This window comes from Rhododendron vialii, chromosome 6a (assembly GCF_030253575.1).
Source record: "Rhododendron vialii isolate Sample 1 chromosome 6a, ASM3025357v1".
Classification (NCBI taxonomy): Eukaryota; Viridiplantae; Streptophyta; class Magnoliopsida; order Ericales; family Ericaceae; genus Rhododendron; species Rhododendron vialii.
The window spans coordinates 7,991,987-8,004,073 of NC_080562.1; the positions used below are offsets into that span (position 1 = coordinate 7,991,987).

Below are 12,087 nucleotides of genomic sequence, written 5' to 3' on the forward strand. Positions count from 1 at the left end.
GGTGGTATGTATATATCTTGCTAATGGTATTTTAGCTTTCAATATGATTATCGATATGTAAATAATGCGGTGGAGGTGATTATATATCAATGATATCATGCTAATCGAGGTTTAACTATTGATATGGATATATGTGGTCGAAATTGTATATCATGCTATATATTGTTTTAGCTAATGGTATGCATGCTTGTTGTATGTTGATTGTACCCGCGAAAGGATTGTGGAGTGAGTCACGCCATGTCGTATGCCATTCCGTCTAATTAACGGAGGTTGGGAGCATGGTTTGCGGGACGCAATGCCTTGGGTACATGGGAATGTGGCAGACGTGTCACTGCATGCTTGTGTGATTTACATTCATGCTGTCGTTAATTCAGTTATTGTTACGTGGCTGTTTATTTGATAATATTGCTATGTTTGGCGGATGTGGTGGTTATAACTAATATACTCATATGGGTATTGCAGTTATGTTGGTGGTGAATATTCTTATTGATATTCTTATGGGTATTGTGATATTTTATTGAGCATTTCTATATCTCACACACTCTGGCTTTACTTTTTGGTCTGCCAGGTAGCAGGTTCCTTAGAGTGGTTCCACTACCGGTCGACGTGTTGAGGTGTACTCGAGTATTAGCTTTGGGAGGTGTTGGTGGTCGAGCGTGCTGGAGGTAGTTATTGAAGGAATTGATTTTTATAAGTTGTAATTTAGTCATTGGTGAATATGTTGAAGTATAGAACTTAATAAGTCTTGTAGTAGTGGTTATGGTTTTAGCTATGCAGGCTTGTGATTGGTTGATCGGTACGTTGACTCATTTCTGTTTTATTGTGAGAAGTCTTCCGCTAAGTTGTATTCTGATTGGTTGTAGAGTGTGGTGTGGTCTTTTGTGTGGAATGCCACGTGGCCGCGCCGACTCGGGCCCACTTTGGGTGTCGTTTGCGGGGCGGGGCGTGACATCAAGTAGATTACGAAGAATATGATCCTATGGCGATCCGAGGTAATCTTATAATTGTTCAACGCATATATTTAAGCATTATACAATTTGGAGCATCGCACTCTTTTTATGTCTGCTCATGTGTTAAATCACTGGGACTAGAAACAGAACTCTTAGGAACTATGAATGGAACCTCAGCATTAGGGGCAGGATCTCTGTAAGTCTTATATGACAAGTTTGCGTGATAAAAGTCCCCAATCTATGTTTGACCTGTGACCTTCAAGTCAAAGAAAGGGTCAATTGCAAATATCAATTTGAGAATGAACTGACTACTTGTTCACTCTGCTGTCATAGAACGCTATTGAAAGATAGTGACAGCTTACTCTTCAGACATAACGTGTCCTAAATTTAAGGGGGATAGATGAATCATCATCAATGGCGACTCGGTGTCCGACATGAAACTACATGTAACATCCTTTTTAATTGAGGTGCCTTTATGCCACACTTTAGAAACTTTAAGTGCTAAAGTGCAATTTTTCTTTGAAATTGTGCATGTGTGCCGTGTGTGTTGTGTGTGTGTGTGTGTGTTCTTTTAAAACAAAAGAAAAAAAAAAAGAAAACCCATCAGGAGGGTTGTTCCAACGTTAGAGAGAGAGAGAGAGAGCAGCGTGGAGAAGAGGAGGAAGAAGGAGAAAAGAAGAAGAAAATTAGAGTTAGGTTGATTGAAGCTTAATTAGGTGATTTTCATCTCCTTCAAGGCTGAATTTCATGTTTTTCATGTTAGGTTTCATGTTCTACATATAGTATGCACTTGATTGAAGTAATTAGAGATGAATTGAATCCATAGCAGAAGGTTTTTGAGCTTGGAGTTGAGTTTATTCCTGAAAATTCGTGTATAACATATGAATATGCATAACTGTGTTTTGAGCATAATTGAATCTGTCCTGTTTTTGATGAATATTTCTTGTCGACTTGCTGATTATGTTATTTTCTGATAATGTTACTGGAGATGCCTCTATGAGTGTAGTTTATGTTGTAAAAATTTCAGAATTTTCTGAGCGACGCGGGAAAACATAAAAATCATGAACTGAGTTGGTGTCTGATTTGCGTCTGTGCAGACAGCACAGACACGTGTTGGAAAAAACGGGCATAACTTCTTGCTCGGGTATCGGTTTTATGCACCGTTTCTTGATTCCAAAACTAGACTCGTATATCTTTCTGAATATGTATGGGTTGTGTCGTGGTTCTTTCTAGATTATAGCAGTTTTTGAATTAAAGTTCAGGTTTTGGTGATTCTGGAGTTCTGGGCAATTTTTGGAGCTGTGCTGTTCATCAATTTTGTCATAGTTAAATATGCTTAATGACTATGAGTTCTCATGAGTCTTAAACCTTAATCAGTTGGTGTTGTTTTGGCATTGGAAGTATTGGAAAAGATTGAGTGTGTGATTTTTAATGAGCATTCGATCGCAGACTGTTCTGTTGGAACTGTGTTTTCTGTATTAGATGTGTAAATTTATTTGAGCGTATCTTGGTCATTCGGACTCCGTTTAAGACAAATTTTATATTGAGATTGATGTTCTGAGAGTGTACTTTCTAATGGTTATAGTCTCGGAATCTAACTCTAAACCTATAGAATACTATAGTCAGGAATCGATCAGTGGTTCTATTGGATAATGTGTGAATTTGTGAAATTCTTGGTTTTAGGTACGAATTGGTGGATTTACTTTTGTTCGGCATTTGTTAAATAGTGGAATTGATGTAAAACATTATTAATGCATTTGTTAAAGCCTTTCAAGTATTTCTATACTAAAATGTTTTCAAGTATTTCTATACTAAAATGTTTGGCTTGTGGATAGGTGACGAGTCGGTGAATCAAGGAGCACTGAAACCATAGTTGTACTTTCTTTTGGAGTACAAGGTGAGTGTTTGATTCATAGATGTTGTTCTATATTGAATTAAACATGATTGATGGCTTAGTGCCCGGTGGTTGGCTTTATGCCTTAAATTATTGGCTGTGTGCCCGGTGATTGGCTTAATGCCAAAAGGCTTTATGCCTTAAATTATTGGCTGTGTGTCCGGTGTTGCTTTTAATTGCTTGGTTCACTGTTTGACTGATTGAGATATATCTTTTAGATGTACCTTTAATATGGAATTGCATCCATGTCTCATAAACACTCCTGGATTCCATTTTGGAATCCAGTTTTGCAGGCGTTGTAGATATCCACTGCTGATCGTTGTGGGGTTGTACGCTCGCTTAGGGTAGCATGTCGGGAAGGCTGGACTAGTTTGGCGAAATTTTGTAGATAAGGATGTAGTGCAGCCTATGTTTATATTTGGTTTATTGTATAGCTTAATGATTTCTTAAGACTTCCGCTGTGTTTGTAAGAACGTTAAGTTTTGCGTTATCAATAAAATGGCTGTTGGTTAACTTAATTGCTAGAACTTGAGTTATAGAAATGGGTTGGTGGTTGATGTTGCACCCTCACGTCGGTTTGGGCTCATTGAGTGCTGGCCCGGGGTGAGGTGTGACACTACAAGCTGTAAGGATAGCGACAAAGTCTCTTTCCAATCAATCAGGAGAAGAATCAATCAGAATGCAACTGATGTCAACTACTCGAGCTTATTGGAGCAAACGCCATAATTTCGAGGACGAAATTGATTTAAGAGGGATAGGTTGTAACGACCCAGATTTTGGCCCTATTTTTTTTAATACAAATTTGAAATGTTAAAACTAATTCAATAATTAGTTAGATTTATTAATTAAATTACATTATTATGTGTATATTTGATATTACAAAAAAAAAATCGTATTCGAAACATATTATACTTTAGAGATATACATTTATCTCTTATCCTTCGTATCTAAACGCAAATTAGAATTCTATTAAAACTATATCTCTCTCTCCTCCCGAATTCCACCACTTCTATACTTCTCCTCTATAAATACCTCTCTCCTCTCTCACAATACAACACTTCTAGTCCTCTACAAAAACAAAAAAAAAACAAGAAAAGAGGGATCACACCCTTTCGATTTGCGTCCATATCACGTCCCTCTATTCACGGCCTGTTTCCTCCTAGTTGCTGTCGTTTTTAGGCCTAAGTTTCTTCACGAAAGTTGTAGAGGGTGTCGAGAGCTTCAATTTCGACCCAAGAATCGCCCAAAACGGTCAAGAATTGATAGAGTTATCGCCATTCAAAGTTAGGTAAAATTCTCGGATTCTGATTTCCAGGCAGATTTAGCGATCCTTCTAAACTTCCATTTTTCTACTACTTAGAATGGTTTTCGGGCTTAGACTTCTTCATGAAAGTCGTATAGCGTTTCAAGATCTTCGCGAGAGACACAAGAATCATCCAAAACGGCAGATGTTTGGTCAAGTTATTCCAGCCCTAAGTTGCTGCTAAAATATCAATCTTTCGCTACCAAACGAAAACCCACCAGACTCCACCGAATCGCCTTTTCCGAATTAAAGGTATTATAATTCATATCCTACCTTCTCCTAAGTATAATAAGTGTTTATGTATTGTTGTTTAACGTTTCGGAGTAGGAGAAATCAACCCCGACGTCGCACGGTATCTCACGGTATTCCCCTATTTTTGTTTCGAACTGTTACTGTTCATGTGTAGTTTTTTTTTTTTTGGAAAAGAAGATGCTGATATTACACTTATCCCCTTGGGTTTCCCGAGTTTATGATTTCGGCCTAGATGTATTAATAACATATTAACCTTAATCCCTGTGTTTCTTACTTTAGAATTTCGGACTATAACAAGTTTTGTCCTTTTGTTATTATAATGCGAGGAAATCATGTTAAGTTTTGTTAATAACATTAACAAGTTAAGTTAAGTCACTTGTTTAATAAAAATTACTTGCACAAGTAGTAATGTATGGGCATCAGCCCAGTCATAAAATATTAAGAGATTATTTACTTGCACACTATCAATTGTCATGCTTGCTTTCACATAGAAACATATCATGTTTATTGATTACATTATTATGGATTCTTGATTGTTGTATTTGTTGGATCAGAACTTGGTTCGCTTGACGGTTTCAAATGAGAATTTTGCAGACGTTGTAATTGTTAATGAAAAAGGAAAAAGGAAAAACAGATGAAGGTTGTGGGCTTAGCAGGACCTCGGGGGTAGCCTGACAGGACCCCGTATCGATCGGGGGTAGCCTGGTAGGACCTTGAGGGTAGCCTGAAAGACCAGGTGTTGCTAGGGTGGCCAAGCAGGACCTCAGGGATAGCCTGGCAGGACCTCAGGTATTGAGGACAGCCTAGCAGGACCTTGAGGGCAGCTTGATGGACCTAGAATTGTGAGGGTGGCCAAGCAGGACCTCAGGGGTAGCCTGGCAGGACCTCAGGTATTTAGGGTAGCCTAGCAGGACCTTGAGGGCAGCCTGATGGACCTGAATCTAGTGGATAGTCTACTAATACCTCATGATATTGAAGGTAGCAGGATATTTAAAATATGAGTTCATAAGACGATGGATACTATGGTGCAGGTATAATTATGAAATGTGAGATTCAAAAGAATGTAATTTAAAGGCTTGCTAATAGATTTACTTATTTAATGCTGGTCGTTCTATTATTTCCATATGAATTGTGATAAGACTGCTTAGCTTTAAAGTAAGGGGTTGGTAGGGTTAAGATTATTCTACTGAGTGAATTATCGCTCACGAATACGTTTGTATCCTGGTAAATCGGTTGCTTCGGCGATCAATTTGTCAGAGTATGCTGGATTCAATGGTGGAGCAGTTTAACACAGGAAGAATACTAGGGGCGGAGACCGAGTATGCTTGGGATCTGTATCAAGACTAGAGTCCCTCTGAAGTTATTTCAATAAATTGCCAGATTTTATTAAGGTTAAATAAATATTTTTTTTTTAGTCAGTATCTTCCATGAGAAGTCGGCTCAATGCTTGTCAGACCAATGTTTACCTTTGAATAAAAATTTTGTATTTTCAATTTGAGCTGAAATAAAGAAATCCCTATGTTGATACTTCCGTGTTTATTTGGTTGACTAAAGAAATCTTTTTCGAAAAATAATAATTTATGCTGCCGATATTCGTTTAAAATATCGAGGCGTTACAAAGAGAGGCTAGAAGAGAGACAGAAAATAATATTGAATATATAAATGGTGAATAGTTCTTGGCTAAATTTACCTAAGCACTGTTGCAAATTTTATTTTACCTAACCTTAAAAGGGGCTATTGCTAATCTGGTGCAATGCTTATTTTGGATTTTTGCTTAGGTAAAATACTTAAGATGCTATTTTACCTAATCTAGTGTACATGCTCTTCGCACCCATTAGCATTTGCCTTTTATGATTTCAACAACTTTGTTTAAAAGAATTAATTGAGATCTATCAAATAAGATTCATATTTAATATATAAATTATTATAAATTAAGAGATATAGACTTTTTTTGAGACATCCAAAAAAGAAAACAGGCACAACAAAGTGGGACGGAGGGAGTAGGTCGTAGAGGGATCCGGATCCTTCAACAGGAGACAGCCTTGATCTGAACCGTCCAGTAGTAGATTCAATGATTCGGATTTTTTCATAAATGCTTACCGAAAAAATTTTAAAATACATTTAAACCATTGATTCAATGGTTCGGATTTTCAATAGAGATTGTGTTTTCATCGAAACATTTGAATTGAAAAAATTCATTCTTGGGTGCATAATTATGAAAAAGCATGTTTTATTCATCAATTTGTAAGAAGTTGAATGTAAATTTTGTTCTTCAATTCTTTGAATTGCCAATATGCAGGTGGTACTATTAGAAGAATAAGGATCTAATTAGTAAAAAGAAAAATTGTACAACTTCATACGTATAATACTCCATACCCCCATACGTATGTGCAAAATATGTGTGATGTTGATTGGCACGGGTACATCATTTTGGGTACACTAAATATACATAAAATTGTGTGAGACCCATCTCAAGTTTCATAAAAACAAAATTCTAATTGTTTAATTAAGTTTTTAATCGTCATTTTAAAAATCAACTTAATCTAATATCAGTAAAATCTAAATTAATTTATTCAATTTTTGGTCCCTGCATATTTTAAAAGCAAAAAATCTAATGACTTGATGAAGCTATTACCTGTTAAACCATCTGGACCTAGACTTTATTGTGTATATGTAGGTCCCGTTCCGGAAAGGAAAATAAGTCCTTATTTTTTAAGAAGACAATTTTAAGCTTAAAAATTATGTGTTTACGTAAATTATTTTCCTATTAATATGGATCTTATTTGATAGATTTCATTCTCGTTGAGATCTTTAATACAGTGCAAAAAAAATTGAAAAATTAATTTTCATTTACATTATTTTTTAGTTTGAAAATGTAAAATAAGTACTTATTTTTTAAGAAGGTGTTCTGGAACGGGGCCGTAGTGCATTATTGTAGCAAAAACGATACTCACACAATAATCCAAACACAACAACTTACACAACCTCTCACATGCATGTGGGCTCCACACACACTACTATGTGTGGGCCCCACATATATGTGAGAGGTTGTGTAAGTTGTTGTGTTTGGATTATTGTGTGAATAGCATCTTTGTTATTGTAGGCTTATAGGCTTAATCTTTGTATAATCTTGATCAGACTTTATTGTGTATATGTGGTGCATTATTGTAGACTTATATTTAGGCTTAATTTATGCTATTTCCTAAATACTTTTTTTGTACATCTATATATTTCCTCCCAAAACGGTGTACCATAGTTTTTTGGGTTAAGAATTACAGTAATGTGTAGTCAAATGTGGCCATTAAATACAAATGGGATCACACATGGGGCACAGTATAAAGGTATGGGCAGCTGAGCACATGCGTACGGTGTGCACGTTAGTCAAAATTCCACTGACTCCCATTGTTTATTAGTATTATACCATATAAGTTTTTAAATGACGGTAGGATACCATATACGTGATATTTTGTCGGCGATTCGAACCATTTAAACGTGTTTTAGGCTTAATTTATGCTATTTCCTAAATACTTTTTTTTGTACATCTATATATTCCCTCCCAAAATGGTGCACCATAGTTTTTTCGGTTAAGAATTACAGAAATGTGTAGTCAAATGTGGCCATTAAATACAAATGGGATCACACAGGAGGGAGGGGGGCTGCTGCACCCCATTTTGGGGCCTATCCGATCTCGCTCCGATAATCTGAATCGTTCACTTTGTAGAGCTCGTCGAGTAGAACAATTATGCAAAAAATCAGCTTAATTGGATATCATTAAGTACCTGATCGGAACTTTTTATCTTAAAAGAATGGATCCGAAACACTGGATCAAATCCACTGTAACCCATGTACTGAGAGTTATATGGGCTCCGATCAGATACTTAATGATATTCAATTAAGCTGATTTGTTGCATAGTTGTTCTACTCGACGAGCTCTACAAAATGAACGATCCAAATTATCGAAACGAGATTGAAATTGACCCCAAAATTGGGACAGCAGCACGCTGCTGTCCCCTTGGAGACAACAGCCCCCGCGTCCGATCGCACATGGGGCAGAGTATAAAGGTATGGGCTGCTGAGCACATGTGTACGGTGTGCACGTTAGTCAAATTTCCACTGACCGCCATTGTTTATTACTCCTATATAAGTTTTTGAACGATACCATACACGTGATATTTTGACGGCGATCCGAACTATTTAAATGTATTTTATTACACTACCCGCCCCTTTGCTACAGGTTAATCAGATTTAAGGGTCATCCTCAGGTCCGCAAGCCCGCGGCTCACCAGAAATCCATCCACCTGCCAAGCCTTAGCCTAAACAGGCAGATGTTTCAAGTGGGTTGGTCCAACCCGAATTGTGTATGGGCTAAACTTGGGCCTAGGGATTGTAGCTCGGACCCACACGCAAGCACGGCTTGCAAGTCCAATTTGAAGGCCTGCGCATAGTCTCTGATAAAATCTCAAAAAAATGACGGCTCAGGACGTATTTTAATAATTAATACCCGCCAAGGACATGCTGAGAACATTTATTAATGCTGAAAATATCCTTGAAGGACATTAATTATCAAACACGTCTTTGGCCATCATTTTCTCTAAAATCTCTCCTAAAATCTAATGTCGAGCAAGGGCCAAGGAGTTGTTAGTGAATAGTATGCATGCGATAAAATTTCCCAAGGAGTTTAGTTATATGCATATTTTATTTGAGTAGGTAAGAATAAAATTATCTAACAACGGACTTTTGTAGCATTTTCCGAAGATTATTTATTCTCAAAAATCTTACCTAAATTCACTTGAATCTTGACATTTTTTTCCCAAATGAATTTGGGCCTTGGTCCCCTGTTTTTTATTAATTAAGAAACATATCAAGGTGGTTTGTCATCCTGCCCAATCGGGCGAAGCCTGTGGGCTAGATCTAGGCTTAAAACTTGTGAGACATAGTCGAGCCCACCCTTAAAAGAAAGACATCTAGGCCAAGCCTGTGGATGAGCTTGGGTAGCAACTTTTCGTAGGCTGGACCGTCCCAGCCCGGCCTGATGATTGATCCTTACTTACAAGTGCGACAAATAGGTGCTAAGAATTCTTGAATATCACAAGACACTCATGAATAGCATGCGATAAATAAGTTTTATGGCGGCATTTTTTTCACCACAAGGCGTTTTGGGGGGTAAAGTTTTGCACTTAAAATTGTTTAAATTGAATCAGTTAGTCAAATAGAAGTATCTAATTTGTATGTGAACTGAATTTGTGAGCTAAGGAATAATACCCGTATAAATAGGCCCAAAAATATAGTCCAATGGCCCAAAGTAACCTAGCATTGGGTTGATTTGTTTCACTCTTCATAGTATCGTTGGCTGGACTAACTCTCACAGACCTTGGGTCAATAGGCTTCTTCTAAACAGATTTAGGCCGTGTTTCGCTAACCAAAACGTTGTAAACTAGTCTAATTATTTTGTTTTGTTCTTATTTAAATTTTTTTCATGGTTGTTAGTTTTGCGTCATTTTGGACTTTTTCTTGAATATTTTCAAAAACAATTGTGTAAGAATCACAATTTTTTTTACTTTTCCGATTCTTCTCGTTGAGACAAACCAATAATACATAAAAGTTTGGCCCAAAACTAACAAACGCGAAAAAAATTTGAATAAAGACAAAACAAAAAAGTTATAATCCAAAACCGTTTGGTTAGCAGAAACGGGGCCTTAGAAAGCACCAACCTTAAAGTCTTGGACGGTACCGTTTTTTGAACATAGTCCTGACTTGAACACCCGTAACGAGATGTGGTCCTTGTCTAGATCTTTTTTTTTTTTGGTTTATTTTTAACGTTTTTCCCTTCGTTCATGACTACCCAAGTTCATCTGGTTCTTTCTTCACAGCCGAGTCTCTAGTTGCTCACGAGCACGAGCAGCTCTGTTTATTTGCACTCTTATCAAACTCCACTAACGTGACGATCTGGCATAGAGTGTACCGAACCTAAATCAAAATCTCATTTATCACACCAGTAAAGGAATGCTCGTAATAAACACCATGAAACCCCCTTATAATTACAGAGAAAGAGAGAAGGGGTATATTGCTACATTAATCTAAATAAATATTTCCAAAATACCATTTATCGGCCGACTACACAAAGGGAGAAAAATATTTCGACCCTAAGAATAAACTTTCCAGTTTTTTTGATAATTCTATTGTCCAGGCTAGCGTACGCGCACTTCGGCTAATTTTGAAGGCACACAGAGACGGAGTCAGAATTTTTGCGTATAAGGGGCGAATATATAGAATCAATTTTTTTTTTATGATAGTTTTTTTTTTTAGTGTAAAAGTAGGGTTTTTTAAAATTGTAGGGACCAGAGGGAGGGGGGAGCTCCTATTAGAACCTCTGGCTCCAACCTTGAAGGCACAATCCCACTGCTTAATTACTTGCAAGGAGTCCAATTAAAGCCGAAGTAAAGCTCTGCATGGTGTCCAATAGAGTTGATAACATTTGAGAGGTTTTGAACATGAAACCTTAGGAGGAAGCAACACTAAGTCTCAAGTCTTGCCCACTCGGCCAACCCCGTGAAGTTAAGAATAAACTTTCCAGTGATTTGTTAATGTTCTTATATGTTACTAGATTGTTCTTTGGTAAGTAATTAATATTTCGATCGAGTAGTTCATGTCTTATCGGCAAACACACTACAAGTAACAAAAAAAAAAGAAAGAATAATCATGCATGTACAAACGCATATCGTGGCACTGCCATTGGTGGTGTTTTAAAATCCTGAAGCCACTCTGTTGATGAAAATGACACTTTTAATTGTAAAATCATCGTGTTAAGAAGTTGGAGTCTCAACTCCTCCACTCTCAAAACCTCAAAATATTACAGTGGACTAAGGATCAAGGAAAACTCAAAGGAACTGACTTACTCAAAGGAACTAACTTGCCCGAGGTCTGCGGCGGGAAAGAGTTCAAGTTGGTGGAATGGATCCATCCAAGAGAATTTACTTTGTGTTTACACCTAGCAACTACATCCTTGGCCACTCCAACCCCCCATTCACGAGTGTGATCGATGGGTCCGACTCCAGCGTCCTGGCTCCAGGCGGTTTTTTTTGTTCTGTTTTGTTTGTTGTTTCTGTATTTTTGGACCAGTAATGTCTGCTTTTATTATACTGTTTTCTTATATATAGTATCTGCATGTTCTGGTTGGTCAAAAAAAAAAACATTCTATAATTGGAAGGCAGAGGGATAATCCAAATGATCACAACGACTGCAAAGCGTTCTTCAGATTTTTCAACAAATCTAAATCATTGTGAGTGATTGTACTACTATTCTTGCCGATAAGATACTTACACAAACGTGAACCATTAATTATGTAGACGAACGACGGAGATTGCACTGCAGAGACTCTCTCTGGAATCGAACTGCAGAGAAGCCGGATCCAAATTCAAAAGGGCAATTCGACAGCCACAAACAAAACACATGATATAATAAAGTATATAAACCAACAGTTCCATAGTTGGGTGTAATAATAGAACTCCCCACCAGAAGCTTTCAAATCTGCTGGCATATGTTAGAGATAGTGTTAATTTGCACGCGTGATAACTGAGATGAACCAAGCTAGTCTAATCAAAACTCTCAGTCATGACTTCTCGACTACCAAGTACCAACCGCTTTATTTGCCTTATCCTTTCTTTGCTCCTTCTTTTTTTTTTTTTAAA

At 37.2% G+C, this 12,087-nt stretch overlaps 1 long non-coding RNA gene across 1 annotated transcript; it reads left to right on the plus strand.

Moving 5' to 3' along the window:
- The first annotated feature begins 1,565 nt into the window (after nt 1–1,565).
- On the plus strand, nt 1,566–3,357 carry LOC131330232 (uncharacterized). The gene is made up of 3 exons (XR_009201028.1): nt 1,566–1,666; nt 2,786–2,847; nt 3,130–3,357. It is a non-coding gene; the product is annotated as an uncharacterized LOC131330232 (long non-coding RNA).
- The last annotated feature ends 8,730 nt before the right edge of the window (nt 3,358–12,087 follow it).